The sequence below is a fragment of the Aedes albopictus genome, chromosome 2 (assembly GCF_035046485.1).
Source record: "Aedes albopictus strain Foshan chromosome 2, AalbF5, whole genome shotgun sequence".
Lineage (NCBI taxonomy): Eukaryota > Metazoa > Arthropoda > Insecta > Diptera > Culicidae > Aedes > Aedes albopictus.
In genome coordinates, this window is record NC_085137.1 from 273,609,636 (window position 1) to 273,629,060 (window position 19,425).

A 19,425-nucleotide genomic window follows, 5' to 3' on the forward strand; every position below is an offset into this window, starting at 1 on the left:
GTGAGCCCAAAACCCGCCTAGGGGGTATCAAATCCTGTGATATCAGAGACATGCAGACGTCTTAAGCTGGTCAAGGACTTACAGTTGATGGATAAAGCATTGTCCAGTTAGAATCCGGACGCAAAGGACAATTTATTGTGACGCTCTCAATGATCATAATCATATTTGTTTTACAGCAGTCTGATCATAAACAAGTCCTCTATTGATGGTGAAAATTTCATCGATTTTCTTGCTACGAGTGAAAAGTTATTTCAGATTGAAGATAAGTGATTGAAAAAAATCTTGCACAAACACGCTGAAAATTAAGCGTGGTCAGGTACGACAGTCGCGAAAAATGTTAATGTCTCCATAACCATTATGTGTGATGTGCACAGATGTTGTTAACCATGCCATGAGGAAGTGCCCAAGGAAGATTGAAGTTTATGTTCATGGATAAATCTGCTTGGAATTCCAAGATTTGCCAGGAAGTTCGAACTCTGGACATCGTTTTCTCACATCACGATTTTGACACCAAATGTGTACAAAGATGATAACCTCAGGAATCGCGTGCTGCTTTTCAAAAATGCACACAAGGGGTCTGTAGAGATTTGAGCTAATTTGGTGAGCTATCACGACAGCCTGAGATGTGTAGTGGTGTCATCACTGTTGGAACACTATTAACGAAAAAACACTCAAATTTCGCCTCTTTGGAATTCATTGAATAGCCCTTAATTTCGCAAGAAGAGAAATATTTGGCAAAGTTTCTTTGGAATCCTGATCAGATTGGTAGAGGGTCTCAGGACACTACAGAGATGACCTGATTGTTAAACAAATCCGCCGAAGGGGTTGATGTTAAAATTTACTACCATTGTGCAGATTTTTAAGGAAGTAATCACGGAAAAAATGAGAAAATGTATTAAAAATTAAATTAAATAATTTTAATGATATTTTTCATGAAACTACAGTAAATTATCTTTGTTCTGAGGGCTTCACCTTTTCTGTTTGTTATTCCACCTCTGAGATATAAGTGATTATCTGCGTCCGGATTCTAACTGGACAATGCTTTATGTTGGTTCCAAATTCCACCAACATTCAGTGATAGTGAGCTAACAAATTTTGTTTTTCATATATATAAGGAAAATTTGCAAAAAAATTACTAGCGCTGCCTAGTTGCAAAAACTCGAACCAAAGAATAATTATTCTGAAAGCCCTTGATCTACCAAACAATTTTGCCAAAGACACCATCTTTCTAAAGAATCAGAATGCTGAGATATGTGAAATGTAAAATTTCTACGCTATCTAGCGCCGCCTAGCGGTGAAATCACGAATCATATTCTGAAAGCCCTTGACTAGCTGAACAACTTTGCCAAAGAAACCAACTCTCTAAGTAATCAGGATCCTGAGACATATGGGATAGAAATTTTGTCAGTGTTGCATCTGCTTGTCTAGGATATCACATAAATCACAGACAAGTAGATGTGACACTAACGAAATTTCAATCTCATATATCTCATGATTCTGATTACTTAGAGAGTTGGTGTCTTCGGCAAAGTTGTTTGGCTGGTCAAGAACTAACCGATAATAAGACTTAATGTTCAAAATTCCACCGCTAGGCGACGCTAGAGAGCAAACAAATTTAAAATTTCGCATATCTCAGCATCCTCGTTTTGTAGAAAGATGGTGTCTTCGGCAATATTGTTTGGTAGATCAAGGGCTTTCAGAATAATTACCGTTTGGTTCAAGTTTCTGCAGCTAGGCGGCGCTAGTTGCAATTTCTTACAAATTTTCCTGATATTTATGAAAAACAAAATTTGTTAGCTCACTAGCAATGCCTAGCGGTTAAATTTTGAATCTTTTGAGTCTTATTATCGGTTAGTCCTTGACCAGCCAAACAACTTTGCCGAAGAAACCAACTCTCTAAGTAATCAGGATCATGAGATATATGAGATTGAAATTTTGTTAGTGTCACATCTATTTGTCTGTGATTGATGTTTATGTTTATATTTATATTTATGTTTATATTTATGACCCATCAACTGTAAGCCCTTGGTTTCCAAGTACGAACATAGTATCTAAGTTGGTATATGCCCCAGCAGGTCAGCGTTGATGGCATATATACACTGTAAGGGTCGAAACTCAAAGAAATGTAATGTATAAAGTGTTAGCGCGCTACTGTGTACGCTGGGTAACCGTGAATAGGATAAAAGCGTTTTTTCGATCATAGATGATCAAGAAATGACACAAAGTTTCTATTTAGATTTTGTAGGCCCACATAGGTTTTTTCCAGGTACGAGCAGAGTTTCAGTATGCGTTAATGAAATAAAAGCGCTTATTTTGATTGTAGGTCATCGAGGAATGACACAAATCATAATTTACAGGTACGAACATATTGTCTGAGTTGGTATATGACCAAGAAAGTCAGCGTTGATAGCATATAAGCGCTCATTTCGATTCATCAATAAATGACATTTTCGATCATAGCTGAACAAGAAATGACACAAAGTTTCTATTTAGATTTTGTATGCCCACATTGGTTATTTCCAGGTACGTGCAGCGTTTCAGTATGCGTTAATGAAACAAAAGCGCTTATTTAATTGTAGGTCATCGAGAAATGACACAAATCACAATTTCCAGGTACGAACATATTGTCTGAGTTGGTATATGCCCAAGAAAGTCAGCGTTGATAGCATATATTAGCAATCCCATGCAATCAGTCAATGTTACCGCGCTACTGTGTATGCCAGGTCACCCCTAAAGTGTCCAAAGCTCCTATTGCAGTGTTTTAGGGGGCTATTTTATAACTCGAGTCGACCGTAATTTCATGTGACTCGATAGTTGTCGAATTATACAAAACGAGTTAGTCGATGGATGTCGAGTAAATAGTCTAGCACAACGAATGCTCGACCCACTAAAACGACTCGATGAAAACGGTCGGCCACCTGTCATCGCACAGAAATCAGTGCCTGCTGCGCACAGCGATCAGACAGATTGATGTGCAATTTTGAATTTTTACCAACAACATGGCTTTGTGCGCGTAGGGATTTTTTTTGCATTTTATTAGTAAAACTACTCTAGAATATTTATCGGAATCCGTTTTAAACCCTCCATCAGTCGCGCCAAAAAGGAATACACGAGCGATCGCGTCGGGTATTCAGTACACGGCATACGCTTTAAATTATGGATGCAGTACTAGATAGCATATTGGTGTATTAGGCAAAAATGTCCAGCTGATTATGAGTGTTTGGTAGCTTGGTTGGTAGTAGACATGTAGAACCGACCAACCCGATCTTGTCCTGTCGCGAGTGTCGGAAATGCCCCCGCGGAAACCTTGGCATTCAGTCAAGGCCGCCTTGGTCAGGACACCAAAGCTAGGCATGCGGCGGCTCTTTCTTGATGATTCATCATATCCATCATCTTAGCGAACCAACGGCCACCCTGGTGAACCCGTGGCCACCGGAATGTGCCCTGGAGGAGTTAACTTCGAAGAAATTTTGACCATAGTGCCAAAACTAGGCACGCGAAGGCCCTATATTCACCATTTTTCATACATGTACACCATCTTATTATCCATAAAAAGGATTAATGAGCTCCCTGGCCAACCCGTGGCCACCGGAATATGCTCTGGAGGAGCCTGCTCCGAAGACGCTTTGGCCATAGCGCCAGAACTTCTATCTTTTTATGTTTATCCTGTGTTTAGGTGATCAAAACCTGATTCTTCGCCTGCAGGCATCTAAGAAACTGAAACCAGGAATTGCGTCGGAATGAACCGATTACACTCAAGGAATTCCTCCAGAAATTCCACTAGGGATTCCTCCAGAATTCCTCCAAAAATTTCTCTAGGAATTCCTCCAGATATTCCTCTAGGAATTCCAACATAACTCCTCTAGAAATTCCACCGGCAATTCCTCGGAGAATTCCTCTGGAAATTCCTCTAGGAGTTCCTCTAGGAATTCCTCCAGGAGTTCCTCTAGGAATTCCTCCAGGAAGTGTTCTAGGAATTCCTTCAGGAACTCCTCTAGAAATTCCTCCAGGAATTCCTCCAGAAATTCCTCCAGAAATTCCTCTAGGAATTCCTCCAGTAATTCCTACAGGAATTCCTACAAGAATTCCTCTGGGAATTCCTACAGGAATTACTCCAGAAATTCCTGCAGGAATTCCTTTAGGAATTCCTCTAGGAATTCCTTTAGGAATTCCTCTAGGAATTCCTCCAGGAATTCCTCCAGCATGTCCTCTAGGAATTCCTCCAGAAAATCCTCTAGAAATTCCTCCAGAAATTCCTCTAGGAATGCCTCCAGAAGTTCCTCTAGGAATTCCCCCAGAAATTCCTCTAGGAATTCCTCCTGGAATTCATCTAGCAATTCCTCCAGAATTCCTCCAAAAATTTCTCTAGGAATTCCTCCAGATATTCCTCTAGGAATTCCAAGATAACTCCTCTAGAAATTCCACCGGCAATTCCTCGGAGAATTCCTCTGGAAATTCCTCTAGGAGTTCCTCTAGGAATTCCTCCAGGAGTTCCTCTAGGAATTCCTCCAGGAAGTGTTCTAGGAATTCCTTCCGGAACTCCTCTAGAAATTCCTCCAGGAATTCCTCCAGAAATTCCTCCAGAAATTCCTCTAGGAATTCCTCCAGTAATTCCTACAGGAATTCCTACAAGAATTCCTCTGGGAATTCCTACAGGAATTACTCCAGAAATTCCTGCAGGAATTCCTTTAGGAATTCCTCTAGGAATTCCTTTAGGAATTCCTGTAGGAATTCCTCCAGGAATTCCTCCAGCATGTCCTCTAGGAATTCCTCCAGAAAATCCTCTAGAAATTCCTCCAGAAATTCCTCTAGGAATGCCTCCAGAAGTTCCTCTAGGAATTCCCCCAGAAATTCCTCTAGGAATTCCTCCTGGAATTCATCTAGCAATTCCTCCAGGAATTCCTCCAGAAATTCCTCTTCGAATTTCTCCAGAAATTCCTCTATAAATTCTTCTTGGAATTTCTCCAGAAATTCCTCTGAGAATTTATCCAGAAATTCCTCAAGAAATTTCTCCAGAAATTCATCTAGGAATTTCTCCAGAAATCCCTCTACGAATTTCTCCAGAAATTCCTCTAGGAGTTTTTCCAATAATTCCTCTACGAATTTTCCCAGAAATTCCTCTAGAAATTTCACCAAGAATTCCTCAGGGAATTTCTCCAGAAATTCCCTTGGAAATTCCTCTACGAATTTCCCAGAAATTCCCCTAAGAATTTCCCAGAAATTCCTCTAGGAATTTCTCCAAAAGTCCATATAGGAATTTCTCCAGAAGTTCCTCTAGAAATTTAACCAGGAATTCCTCTAGGAATTTCTCCAGAAATTCCTCTAAGAAAATCTTCAGAAATTCCTCTAGGAATTTCCACAAAAATTTCTCCAAAAATTCCTCTACGAATTTCTCCAGAAATTTCACCAGGAATTCCTAAAGGAATTTCTCCAGAAATTCCTCTACGAATTTCCCAGAAATTTCTCTCAGAATTCCCAGAAATTCCTCTAGAAATTTCTCCAAAAATTCCTCTAGGAATTTCTCCAAAAATTCCTCTAGGAATTTCTCCAGAAATTCCTCTAGAAATTTAACCAGGAATTACTCTAGGAATTTCTCCAGAAATTTCTCTAGGAATTTCCCAGACCTTCCTCTAGGAATTTCCTCAAAAATTCCATTAGGATTTTTTCCAGAAATTCCTCTAGGAATTGCTCCAGGCATTCTTCTAGTCATTTCTCCAGAAATTCCTCTAGGAATTCCTCCAGAAATTTCTTTCGGTATTTCTCCAGCAATTCTTGTATAATTTCCTCTAGGAATTACTCCAAAAATTCCTCTAGGAGTTCCTCTAGTAATTCCTCTGGAAATTCCTCCGAAAGTTCCTCTAGGAATTCCTCCGGAAATTTCGCTAGGAATTCCTCCAGAAATTCCTCCAGTAATTAATAAACAAATTCCTCTAGGAATTCCTCCAGAACACCTCCACAAATTCTTCTAGAGATTCCTACCAAATTCCTCCAGAATTCTTCCAGAAATTCCTCCAGGAATTCCAACATCATTCCTCAAGGAATTCCTCCGTAAAATTCTCCAGGAATTCCACTGGAAATTTCTCTGGAAACCTCTCTAGGAATTCCTCTGGAAATTGCTTTGGAAATATCTCTAGGAATTCCTCCTGGAATATCTCTAGGAATTCCCTTAGGAATTCCTCCAGAGGAATATTCGGAAGAATTCCTAGAGGAATTTCTGGAGGAATTCTGGGAATTTCTCCAGAAATTCCTCCTGAAGCTCCTCCAGAAATTCCTCCAGAAATTCCTCCGGAAATTCCTCCGACAATTCCTCTGGAAATTCCTCCAGGAATTCCTCCGAGAATTCCTCTGGAAATTCCTCCAGGAATTCCTCCAGAAGTTCCGCCGGATATTTCCGCAGGAATTCCTTCGGAAATTCCTCCAGGAATTCCTCTTAAAATTCTTCAAGCAATTCCTCCAGACATTCCTCCAATAACTTAAATTCTTCCAGATATTCCTCTGGGCATTTCTCCAGAATTTCTAGAGAAATTCCAAGATGAATTTCTGGAAGAATTTCTAGAGGAATTTCTGAAGGAATTCCTAGAAGAATTTCTGGAGGAATTACTAGAGGAATTCCTAAAGGAATTCCTAGAGGAATTTCTGGATGAATTACCAGAGGAATTCCTGCAGGAGATCCTAAAGGAATTCCTAGAGAAATTACTAGAGGAATTCCTGGAGGAATTCCTAGAGGAATTCCCAGAGGAATTCCCAGAGGAATTGCTGGAGAAATTCCCAGAGGAATAGCTGTAGGCTAGAAATGGAGCTGAAATGGAGCTGGAGCTAGAAATTCCTACAGAAATTCATCTTGTAATTTATCTAGAAATTCCTCTAGGAATTTTCGGAGAAATTCCAAGAAGAACTTCTGGAGAATTCTAGTGGAATTTCCAGAGTAATTTCTGGGGGAATTTCCAGAGAAATTTCTGGGGGAATTTCCAGAGAAATTTCTGAATAAATTCCTACTGGAATTTCTGGAGCAATTACTAGAGGAACTTCAGGAGGAATTCCTTGAAGAATTTCTCCAGGAACTCCTGGAGGAATTCCTGCAGGAATTTCCGGAGAAATTCCTGCAGAAATTTCCGGAGGAATTCCTGCAGGAATTTCCGGCGGAACTTCTGGAGGAATTCCTGGAAGAATTTCCGGAAGATTTCCTGAAGGAATTTCCAGAGGAATTCTTGGAAGAATTTCTGAAGGAATTTCTGGAGGAATTCCTGGAGAAATTCCTGGAGGAATCGCTGCAGGAATTTCCGGAGAAATTCCTCAAGGTATTTCTCCAAAATTCCTCCAGGGTTTCATCCAGATTTCCTCCAGAAATTCCTCTGGAGGAATTCCTAGGGATATATCTAGAGATATTCCAGGAGGAATTCCTAGAGAAATTTCCAAAGAAATTTTCAGAGAAATTCCTAGAGAAGATTCCAGAGGAATATCTAGAGGAATTTTCGAAGGAATTTCTAGAGAATTTAACGGAGGAATTCCTTGAAGAATTATGTAGGAATTCCTGGAGGAAATACTGGATAATTCTGGAAGAATCTCTAGAAGAATTTGTGGAGGAATTCCTTGAGGAATTCTGGAGGAATTCCTAAAGGAATTTGTGGACATATTACTGGAGGAATTTCCGGAGGAATCATACAGGAGTTCCTAAAGGAATTGCTGGAGAAATACCGAAAGAAATTTCTGGAGGAATTCCTAGAGGAATTTCTGGAGAAATGACTAGAAGAATGTCTGGAGCAATTCTAGAAATTCTAGAAATTTCTAGAGGAATTTCTGAAGAAATTCCTAGAGGAATTTCTGGAGAAATTTCTGGAGGAATTTCGGGAGCAATTCCTAGAGGAATTTCTGGAGAAACTTCTTGGGGAATTTCTGGATAAATTCTTAGATGAATTTCTGGGAAATTCTTAGAGGAATTTCTGGAGAAATTTCTAGAGGAATTCCTGTTGAAATTTCTCGGGGAATTTCTGGATAAATTCTTAGAGGAATTTCTGAGAAATTCTAAGAGGAATTTCTGGAGAAATTCCTAGAGGAATTCCTTGTGAAATTTCTAGAGGAATGTCTGGAGAAATTCGTAGTGGAATTTTTGGAGAAATTCCTAGAGGAATTTCTGAAGAAATTCCTTTAGGAATTCCTGGAGGAATTTCTAGAGAAATTTCTGGAGAAATTCGTAGAGGAATTTCTGGAGAAATTCCTAGAAAAATTTCTGGAGAAATTTCATGGGGAATTTCTGGATAAATTCTTAGAGGAATTTCTGGGAAATTCTTAGAGAAGTTTCTGGAGAAATCCCTAGAGGAATTCCTGGTGAAATTTCTGGAGGAATTTCTGGAGAAATTTCTGGAGGAATTTCTGGAGAAATTTCTGGAGGAATTTCTGGAGAAATTCCTAGAGGAATTTCTGAAGAAATTCCCAGAGGAATTTCTGGAGAAATTCCTAGAGGAATTTTTGGAGAAATGCGTGGAGGAATTTCTGGAGTAATTTCTAGAGGAATTTCTGGAGAAATTTTAGAGGAATTTCTGGAGAAATTACTAGAGGAATTTTTGGAGAATTTTCAAAAGGAATTTCTGGAGAAATTCCTAGAGGAATTTCTGGAAAAATATCCTAGAGGAATTTCTGAACAAATTCCTAGAGGAATTTCTGAACAAATTCCTAGAGGAATTTCTGGATAAATTCCTAGAGGATTTTCTGGACAAATTCCTAGAGGAAATTCTGGAGAAATTCCTAGAGGAATTTTTGGAGAAATTCTTAGAGGAATTTTCAGAGAAATTCCTAGAAATTCTGAAGGATTTCCTACTGGAATTTCTGGAGTAATTACTAGAGGAATTCCTGCAGAAATTCCCGGAGGAATTCCTGTAGGAATTTCCGGAGGAATTTCTGGAGGAATTCCTTGAAGAATTTCTAGAGGAATTCCTGGAGGAATTGCCGGAGGAATTCCTGGAGGAATTTTCGAAGGAATTCCTGCATGAATTTCCGGAGGAATTCCTGGAGGAATTTCTGGAAGACCAGAGAGGAAAATTCATGAAAATAAAGCCGTCGCATGCGTAGTTCTGGCTCCATGGCCTGAACGTCCTCGAAACAGATTTCTCCTGGTCACATTCTTATGACCACGGGATGACTACAGTCGCCTGGCCATTGGTCCTTTTTATGGATGATGGATGTCACAAAAGTTCAGCTTATTATATGTAGTGGCTTGATTGCCCTAACAGCGGGGAGGAAAAAAAAAGATAATTAATATATTTCAAGAATCAAGAAGATATACCTTCGCATGCCTAGTTTTGGCGTTCACGAAGAAAGCACCTTCAGAACCTATTTCGATTGGCCAGGGAGGACATCGGACCTTTTTACGGTAATCAAGATGATGGATATGAAAAAGCATGAAGATAGAGCCGTCGCATGCCTAAATTTGGCACCATGGTCCAAAGGTCCTCGGAACAGGTTCCTCCAGGGTATATTTCAGTGGCCACGGGTTGGTAAGGAAGACCATTAGACCTTTTCATGGTTACTAAAATGATGGATATGAAAAATCATGAAGAAAGAGCCGTCGCATTTCTAGTTTTGACCGTATGGCCAAAACGTCTTCGAAATAGGCTTTTGCAGAGCACATTCCGGTGGTCATGGGTTGACCAATGGTTGGCCAGGGAGGCCATTTGACGTTTTACGGTGACCAAGAAGATGAATATAAAAAATCATGTAGACAGAGCCTTCGCATGCCTGGTTTTGGTGCCCTGACCAAAATGTTCACGATCCAGGTCCCCGCGGGTGTAATTTCGATGCCCGCAACAGGACCAGATTGGGTTGGCCGGTTCCACATGACCACTACCAGACACGCGTCACCCAGCTGGACATGTTTGCCGCAGACACCAACATTCAACGACGCGGTCGCTCGTAAAAAGCTTGTGTAAACAAAATTCCTCTCAGTAAACTGTCAAAATCGCGAATCGACCACTCTTCTGCTGTCGACTGTCGAGCTAGTCGGTTTCTGTGATCGCTTTTCTGCTCGACTCGACAGTGATAGCAGGCGACCCGATTTAATCGACTCGAGTTATAAAATAGCCCCCTTAATATGCGTTGATGGCATAAAAGCGCTAATTTTGATCATAGTTCATCAAGAAATGACACAAATCTTGCTTTAATGCAATAAAAGCGCTCATTTCGATCAATGTGCACCCAAAAAGGACACAAATCTTGTGTTTTTTTTTCGGGCCATTTTAGTTACTTCAAGATGACTTAGTTGGTATATGCGCAAGCAAGTCAGCGTTAAGATGTTCAGAGCACATATTTCAGCGTTTCGATATGTGTTATGGCCGATTTTTTTCTCCTCGGCTTAACTGGTAAGCCAGGCTTACCCATATAGTTAAAGTTTATCGAGAAATGACACAAATCTTATGTTTGGGCTTTATCCGGGCCATAATAAGAACATATTGTCAGGCCCAGTGCTGCAATTTTTCGACAGGCCATTATGATAGCGATATTTTGCTTTTTTCATTTTCTCCGTTTTGGTTTTCCTGTCAAAGTTGCTTTCCGATCAGCAACACGGGAGCGAAATGAAATAGGTACTCACACTCGCACGCAGCGTGCTGAAAGCGAGAGCTGACAGGGCTAAATTTCCATTCAATTTTCTGTAGTTAAGTGTTTTCATCCGTGCTAACGTATAGGGCACTCACTCTCACAAGCCACCGCTTGAGACGAATGGCCTTTCAGCATGAGTAGTGTGTGGATGATTCTTCACCATTCGCCATTCATTCATTCGCTTGCGATCCAAACTGCGACGAATGGCAACGAATATTCATGCCAAGCAGCTGGCTCATCGCTTCCCACTGGTGATGAGGTTGCGTGTTTGATCACGACGATCCGTTTGCTGCATCTTTCTCGATTCGCTTCAGCAAAGAGGAGTGAATATGAATGGAGTGAGGCGAATATACCGATCCTTGAAACCAACTCTCTAAGTAATCAGGATCCTGAGATATATGGGATAGAAATTTTGTCAGTGTTGCATCTGCTTGTCTAGGATATCACATAAATCACAGACAAGTAGATGTGACACTAACGAAATTTCAATCTCGTATATCTCATGATCCTGATTACTTAGAGAGTTGGTGTCTTCGGCAAAGTTGTTTGGCTGGTCAAGAACTAACCGATAATAACACTTAATGTTCAAAATTCCACCGCTAGGCGACGCTAGAGAGCAAACAAATTTTAAATTTCGCATATCTCAGCATCCTCGTTTTGTAGAAAGATGGTGTCTTCGCAATATTGTTTGGTGGATCAAGCACCGACGAACCGACGTGACAGAGGTGTTTCAAAACTGTCCCCCCTCAATTTAACGGTCGACCAGCAAAGCGAGCGAACCCTTCTGTCAAATCAGTGCAGACACGAACCTCTTCCTATATGAACACACGGGGGTTTGTGATCAAGCTAGCAAACCAACGCGAACCGTTATAGAGGTGGCGATAGTGTTTGGCTATTTTTAATCATGGCGTCGCGGACAACAAATTTAAATTTGTTTGTTCTAGCTGTCACGTCGGTTCGTCGGTGGATCAAGGGCTTTCAGAATAATTACCGTTTGGTTCAAGTTTCTGCAGCTAGGGGGCGCTAGTTGCAATTTCTTACAATGACATTTATGAAAAACAAAATTTGTTAGCTCACTAGCACCGCCTAGCGGTTGAATTTTGAATCTTAAGTCTTATTATCGGTTAGTCCTTGACCAGCCAAACAACTTTGCCGAAGAAACCAACTCTCTAAGTAATCAGGATCATGAGATATATGAGATTGAAATTTTGTTAGTGTCACATCTATTTGTCTGTGATTGATGTTTATGTTTATATTTATATTTATGTTTATATTTATGGCCCATCAACTGTAAGCCCTTGGATTTCCAAAATACTTTGCCGAAAAAAACATCTGAGTACTTTCATATTGCACTGGAAGCACGACTAAAATCGCTAATTTCGATCAAAGTGCAATTTCGATGTGTGCAAAAATGACACAAATCTTGTGTTTGTTCTTTCTCGGGCCCAAGCCCCTGGCAGCAATGAAATTTATCGTAGCCAACATCTAACTGCCTTATACTCATATTCGTGCAAATTGAAACGAGCGTGTTATCAACAAACGTTGCTTTTGTTTGATGTTGTTAGCCACACACGAAATGCACATGCTACATGCGTGTTTGTTGCGTTGCTTTATTCAGCTAATCGAATGCTCCTCTTACCGTACATTGATATTAAAGCGAGTTTGAAGTGTTTTTTCGGGCCATTTTAGTTACTTCAAGATGACTTAGTTGGTATATGCGCAAGCAAGTCAGCGTTAAGATGTTCAGAGCACATATTTCAGCGTTTCGATATGTGTTATGGCCGATTTTTTTCTCCTCGGCTTAACTGGTAAGCCAGGCTTACCCATATAGTTAAAGTTTATCGAGAAATGACACAAATCTTATGTTTGGGCTTTATCCGGGCCATAATAAGAACATATTGTCAGGCCCAGTGCTGCAATTTTTCGACAGGCCATTATGATAGCGATATTTTGCTTTTTTCATTTTCTCCGTTTTGGTTTTCCTGTCAAAGTTGCTTTCCGATCAGCAACACGGGAGCGAAATGAAATAGGTACTCACACTCGCACGCAGCGTGCTGAAAGCGAGAGCTGACAGGGCTAAATTTCCATTCAATTTTCTGTAGTTAAGTGTTTTCATCCGTGCTAACGTATAGGGCACTCACTCTCACAAGCCACCGCTTGAGACGAATGGCCTTTCAGCATGAGTAGTGTGTGGATGATTGGGAATTGATCGTGTTGGGTCGCTCACGAATGGAGCTCTCGGACTCTGTCAGTTCTCACATCGAGGAACTGAAAACGACCGCCGCAGTCATTCATTTTCGGCTGAAAAACAGGCACTGAGACAGATATTTTGCAGGACTGGTCAGGCCAGGCCAGGTACGAACATATTGTCTAAGTTGGTATATGCCCAAGCAAGTCAGCGTTGATAGCATATATTAGTAATCCCATGCAATCAGTCAATGTTACCGCACTACTGTGTATGCTAGGTCACCCCTAAAGTGTCCAAAACCCCTATTGCAGCGTTTAAATATGCGTTGATGGCATAAAAGCGCTCATTTTGATCATAGTTCATCAAAAAATGACACAAATCTTGCGTTAATGGCATAAAAGCGCTATTATGTTTCCAGTTCAAAACCGAATTAGCGACATTTTTTCTTTGACTTCCGCTGCCTTTGCCTTGCGTTGGACACAATGTCGGAAGTGGGGCGCTGTATAGAGCACCAGGTGTACACTACAGCGCCCCACTTCCGACATTGTGTTTAACGCAGGCCAAAGGCAGCGGAAGTCGAAGAAAAAATGTCGCTAATTCGGTTTTGAACTGGAAACATAATAATTTCGATCAAAGTGCAATTTCGATGTGTGCATAAAGGACACATCGTTGTGTTTGTTCTTTCTCGGGCCATTTTAGTTACTTCAAGGCAGGGTTGGCATGTCACGCATAAACTGTGTCCATTTACGCTCATCTTTCACTGAACTTCTCAGTTTTATTTACCTTACTTTTGAGAAAGAGAAAAAACGCACAATGTACATAATGTACATAATTTCTCTCACGCAGAGTTTTTGTGTGGATGATTAGAGTGCTGCGTGAGAACAATGAGAACCCACAAGTCATAATCCCAGTGCGCACACGGAACCGCCAAACTACCCAAAATTGAGTTCTTTTGACGCAATCCCATAGTTCGGCCCAATTAGCCAAATTTGAGTAAATCGATTAAACTCACACTAGGTAAATTGCCTTCACCTCCAACAAAAACATTTACTTAAGAGTAGGTAAATTTAACCCCCCCCCCCTCATTCAACCCAAATTTGAGTAAACCTGCATTTACCCAAAATTGGCTTATTGGGCTCAAGGACCCCCGTTGGGTAGATGCATCTCTGTTTATTTTTGACAACATCGGTGAGGAAAAGAAGGAAAACAACCTTATTTTGGGTAACAAGTTTATAGAGCTTGCTGACGTTTATTCACCTCTCTCTTTGAAGCATGCAGGCGGGATAGGATTTGTTTTCATCGTGAAACCTTTCCGGATGACAACAAATCCTATTCCGCCTACATGTTTGAAAGAGAAAGGTGAATAAACGTCAGCAAGCTCTATTCGATATACTCAGCTTTGAGTAAAATCGACCCAAAAATTAGGTAGTTTGATTTCTCCGTGCAATTTCTGCGCGCACGCAGAAAAAAACAGAACTCAGTGCACACGCAGTGTGTTCAAAGGGGTCAATGTTGTTTGAGCATTTGGTGAACCGAAAACATGCCAGTGAGCCCAAAACCCGCTAAGGGGTATCAAATCCTGTGATATCAGAGACATGCAGACGTCATAAGCTGGTCAAGGACTTACAGTTGATGGATATTTTGGTTCCAAATTCCACCAACATTCAGTGCTAGTGAGCTAACAAATTTTGTATTTCATATATATATATATATAAGGAAAATTTGCAAAAAATTGCAACTAACGCCGCCTAGCTGCAAAAACTCGAACCAAACGATAATTATTCTGAAAGCCCTTGATCTACCAAACAATTTTGCCAAAGACATCATCTTTCTAAAGAATCAGAATGCTGAGATATGTGAAATGTAAAATTTCTACGCTATCTAGCGCCGCCTAGTGGTGAAATCAAGAATCATATTCTGAAAGCCCTTGACTAGCTGAACAAGTTTGCCAAAGAAACCAACCAGGGTTCCTGATTTCCCCTTTTTATCTTCTTCCACATTCGAAGACAGTCAGCAGCGAACGGTTGTCGCTTTAGTTCGTGTGTATGCTTGTCAGCGACGACAGCAAACTCCGGCGAACGGTGGGAAGCCACTCTTGGAAATTACTCATTCGTCCACATTCGCATCGCAAGCGAATGCGATTCGTGAGTGATGCGATTGACATTGTGCATACGAATTTTTGATGTTTTCGAATTATTTTCTTTGCTTATCTAGCATTTCAACAAGAATACAGTAAAAATGTATGCATTACATGCAGAAATTCCCTTCTACTTATGATAATAGCCGCTCCGATCGCTCACCGGCATTCTTCACCATTCGCCATTCATTCATTCGCTTGCGATCCAAACTGCGACGAATGGCAACGAATATTCATGCCAAGCAGCTGGCTCATCGCTTCCCACTGGTGATGAGGTTGCGTGTTTGATCACGACGATCCGTTTGCTGCATCTTTCTCGATTTGCTTCAGCAAAGAGGAGTGAATATGAATGGAGTGAGGCGAATATACCGATCCTTGAAACCAACTCTCTAAGTAATCAGGATCCTGAGATATATGGGATAGAAATTTTGTCAGTGTTGCATCTGCTTGTCTAGGATATCACATAAATCACAGACAAGTAGATGTGACACTAACGAAATTTCAATCTCGTATATCTCATGATCCTGATTACTTAGAGAGTTGGTGTCTTCGGCAAAGTTGTTTGGCTGGTCAAGAACTAACCGATAATAACACTTAATGTTCAAAATTCCACCGCTAGGCGACGCTAGAGAGCAAACAAATTTTAAATTTCGCATATCTCAGCATCCTCGTTTTGTAGAAAGATGGTGTCTTCGCAATATTGTTTGGTGGATCAAGCACCGACGAACCGACGTGACAGAGGTGTTTCAAAACTGTCCCCCCTCAATTTAACGGTCGACCAGCAAAGCGAGCGAACCCTTCTGTCAAATCAGTGCAGACACGAACCTCTTCCTATATGAACACACGGGGGTTTGTGATCAAGCTAGCAAACCAACGCGAACCGTTATAGAGGTGGCGATAGTGTTTGGCTATTTTTAATCATGGCGTCGCGGACAACAAATTTAAATTTGTTTGTTCTAGCTGTCACGTCGGTTCGTCGGTGGATCAAGGGCTTTCAGAATAATTACCGTTTGGTTCAAGTTTCTGCAGCTAGGGGGCGCTAGTTGCAATTTCTTACAATGACATTTATGAAAAACAAAATTTGTTAGCTCACTAGCACCGCCTAGCGGTTGAATTTTGAATCTTAAGTCTTATTATCGGTTAGTCCCTGACCAGCCAAACAACTTTGCCGAAGAAACCAACTCTCTAAGTAATCAGGATCATGAGATATATGAGATTGAAATTTTGTTAGTGTCACATCTATTTGTCTGTGATTGATGTTTATGTTTATATTTATATTTATGTTTATATTTATGGCCCATCAACTGTAAGCCCTTGGATTTCCAAAATACTTTGCCGAAAAAAACATCTGAGTACTTTCATATTGCACTGGAAGCACGACTAAAATCGCTAATTTCGATCAAAGTGCAATTTCGATGTGTGCAAAAATGACACAAATCTTGTGTTTGTTCTTTCTCGGGCCCAAGCCCCTGGCAGCAATGAAATTTATCGTAGCCAACATCTAACTGCCTTATACTCATATTCGTGCAAATTGAAACGAGCGTGTTATCAACAAACGTTGCTTTTGTTTGATGTTGTTAGCCACACACGAAATGCACATGCTACATGCGTGTTTGTTGCGTTGCTTTATTCAGCTAATCGAATGCTCCTCTTACCGTACATTGATATTAAAGCGAGTTTGAAGTGTTTTGTGATCATAAGAGGTGGAAAAAATGATTCCAAAAATTGATCAACAAACCAAAATAAACGTTAAACAAAAAATTGTTGATGTTTTTGCATTTGACAGTGGGCGCTATTTACTAGCGCCCAGGACATCCTGTCTACCATGATTCCAATGCATTGGCCGTGTCGGAGGCCTGCTCGGGCCATTTTAGTTTCTTCAAGGCAGGGATGGCATGTCACGCATAAACTGTGTCCATTTACGCTCATCTTTCACTGAACTTTTCAGTTTTATTTACCTTACTTTTGAGAAACAGAAAAAAACTCACAATGTACATAATGTACATAATTTCTCTCACGCAGAGTTCTTGTGCGGCTGATTAGAGTGCTGCGTGAGAACAATGAGAACCCACAAGTCATAATCCCAGTGCGCAATTTCTGCGCGCACGCAGAAAAAACAAGAACTCAGTGCACACGCAGTGTGTTCAAAGGGGTCAATGTTGTTTGAGCATTTGGTGAACCGAAAACATGCCAGTGAGCCCAAAACCCGCTAAGGGGTATCAAATCCTGTGATATCAGAGACATGCAGACGTCTTAAGCTGGTCAAGGACTTACAGTTGATGGATATTTTGGTTCCAAATTCCACCAACATTCAGTGCTAGTGAGCTAACAAATTTTGTTTTTCATATATATAAGGAAAATTTGCAAAAAATTGCAACTAGCGCCGCCTAGCTGCAAAAACTCGAACCAAACGATAATTATTCTGAAAGCCCTTGATCTACCAAACAATTTTGCCAAAGACACCATCTTTCTAAAGAATCAGAATGCTGAGATATGTGAAATGTAAAATTTCTACGCTATCTAGCGCCGCCTAGCGGTGAAATCACGAATCATATTCTGAAAGCCCTTGACTAGCTGAACAACTTTGCCAAAGAAACCAACTCTCTAAGTAATCAGGATCCTGAGATATATGGGATAGAAATTTTGTCAATGTTGCATCTGTTTGTCTAGGATATCACATAAATCACAGACAAGTAGATGTGACACTAACGAAATTTCAATCTCATATATCTCATGATCCTGATTACTTAGAGAGTTGGTGTCTTCGGCAAAATTGTTAAGCTGGTCAAGAACTAACCGATAATAACACTTAATGTTCAAAATTCCACCGCTAGGCGGCGCTAGAGAGCAAACAAATTTTAAATTTCGCATATCTCAGCATCCTCGTTTTGTAGAAAGATGGTGTCTTCGGCAATATTGTTTGGTAGATCAAGGGCTTTCAGAATAATTACCGTTTGGTTCAAGTTTCTGCAGCTAGGCGGCGCTAGCTGCAATTTCTTACAAATTTTCTTGATATTTATGAAAAACAAAATTTGTTAGCTCACTAGCACCGCCTAGCGGTTGAATTTTGAATCTTAAGTCTTATTATCGGTTAGTCCTTGACCAGCCAAACAACTTTGCCGAAGAAACCAACTCTCTAAGTAATCAGGATCATGAGATATATGAGATTGAAATTTTGTTAGTGTCACATCTATTTGTCTGTGATTTATGTTTATGTTTATATTTATATTAATGTTTATATTTATGGCCCATCAACTGTAAGCCATTGGATTTCCAATATACTTTGCCGAAAAAAACATCTGAGTACTTTCATATTCCTGTGGTACACACAGTATTGCACTGGAAGCACGACTAAAAGCGCTAATTTCGATCAAAGTGCAATTTCGATGTGTGCGAAAAGGACACAAATCTTGTGTTTGTTCTTTCTCGGGCCATTTTAGTTACTTCAAGGCAGGGATGGCATGGTGTCCATTTACGCTCATCTTTCACTGAACTTCTCAGTTTTATTTACCTTACTTTTGAGAAAGAGAAAAAAACGCACAATGTACATAATGTACATAATTTCTCTCACGCAGAGTTTTTGTGCGGATGATTAGAGTGCTGCGTGAGAACAATGAGAACCCACAAGTCATAGGGAATCGCGCCACTTGGGCGGTGGCTTTTAAATTCGTCTGTTTTCCACTATAACTCAGTCAAATTTGAACCAATTGACACAACTTTTGGAATGTGGTGAGATAGGTATAGTATCTACCCGTGAACAACATTTCAAATCAATTGGTTCTAAATTGACTGAGTTATAGTGAAAAACAGACGAATATAGAAGCCACCGCCTAAGTGGCGCGATACCCTAATCCCAGTGCGCAATTTCTGCGCGCACGCAGAAAAAACCAGAACTCAGTGCACACGCAGTGTGTTCAAAGGGGTCAATGTTGTTTGAGCATGTGGTGAACCGAAAACATGCCAGTGAGCCCAAAACCCGCCTTACTTACCTTACCTTACCGGTCAGGCTAAGGCCGGGGTGGCCTCTGCTGTACATAGTAGCCGCCTCCATTCCACTCGGTCCATGGCTGTTTGCCTCCAGTTCCGCACTCTGCGTAGGGTCCGCAGATCGTCCTCCACTTGGTCGATCCACCTAGCTCGCTGCGCTCCACGTCTTCTTGTACCGGTCGGATGACTCTCGAGAACCATTTTAGTCGGGTTGCTATCCGACATCCTGATGACGTGACCCGCCCACCGTAGCCTCCCGATTTTCGCGGTATGGACGATGGTTGGTTCTCTCAGCAGCTGATGCAGCTCGTGGTTCATTCGCCGTCTCCAAGTCCCGTCTTCCATCTGCACTCCGCCGTAGATGGTACGCAACACCTTCCGTTCGAAAACTCCAAGGGCGCGTTGGTCCTCTGCACGTAGGGTCCATGTTTCGTGCCCATAGAGGACGACCGGTCTAATAAGCGTTTTGTAGATGGTTAACTTCGTGTTACGGCGAACTTTATTCGATCGTAGAGTTCTGCGG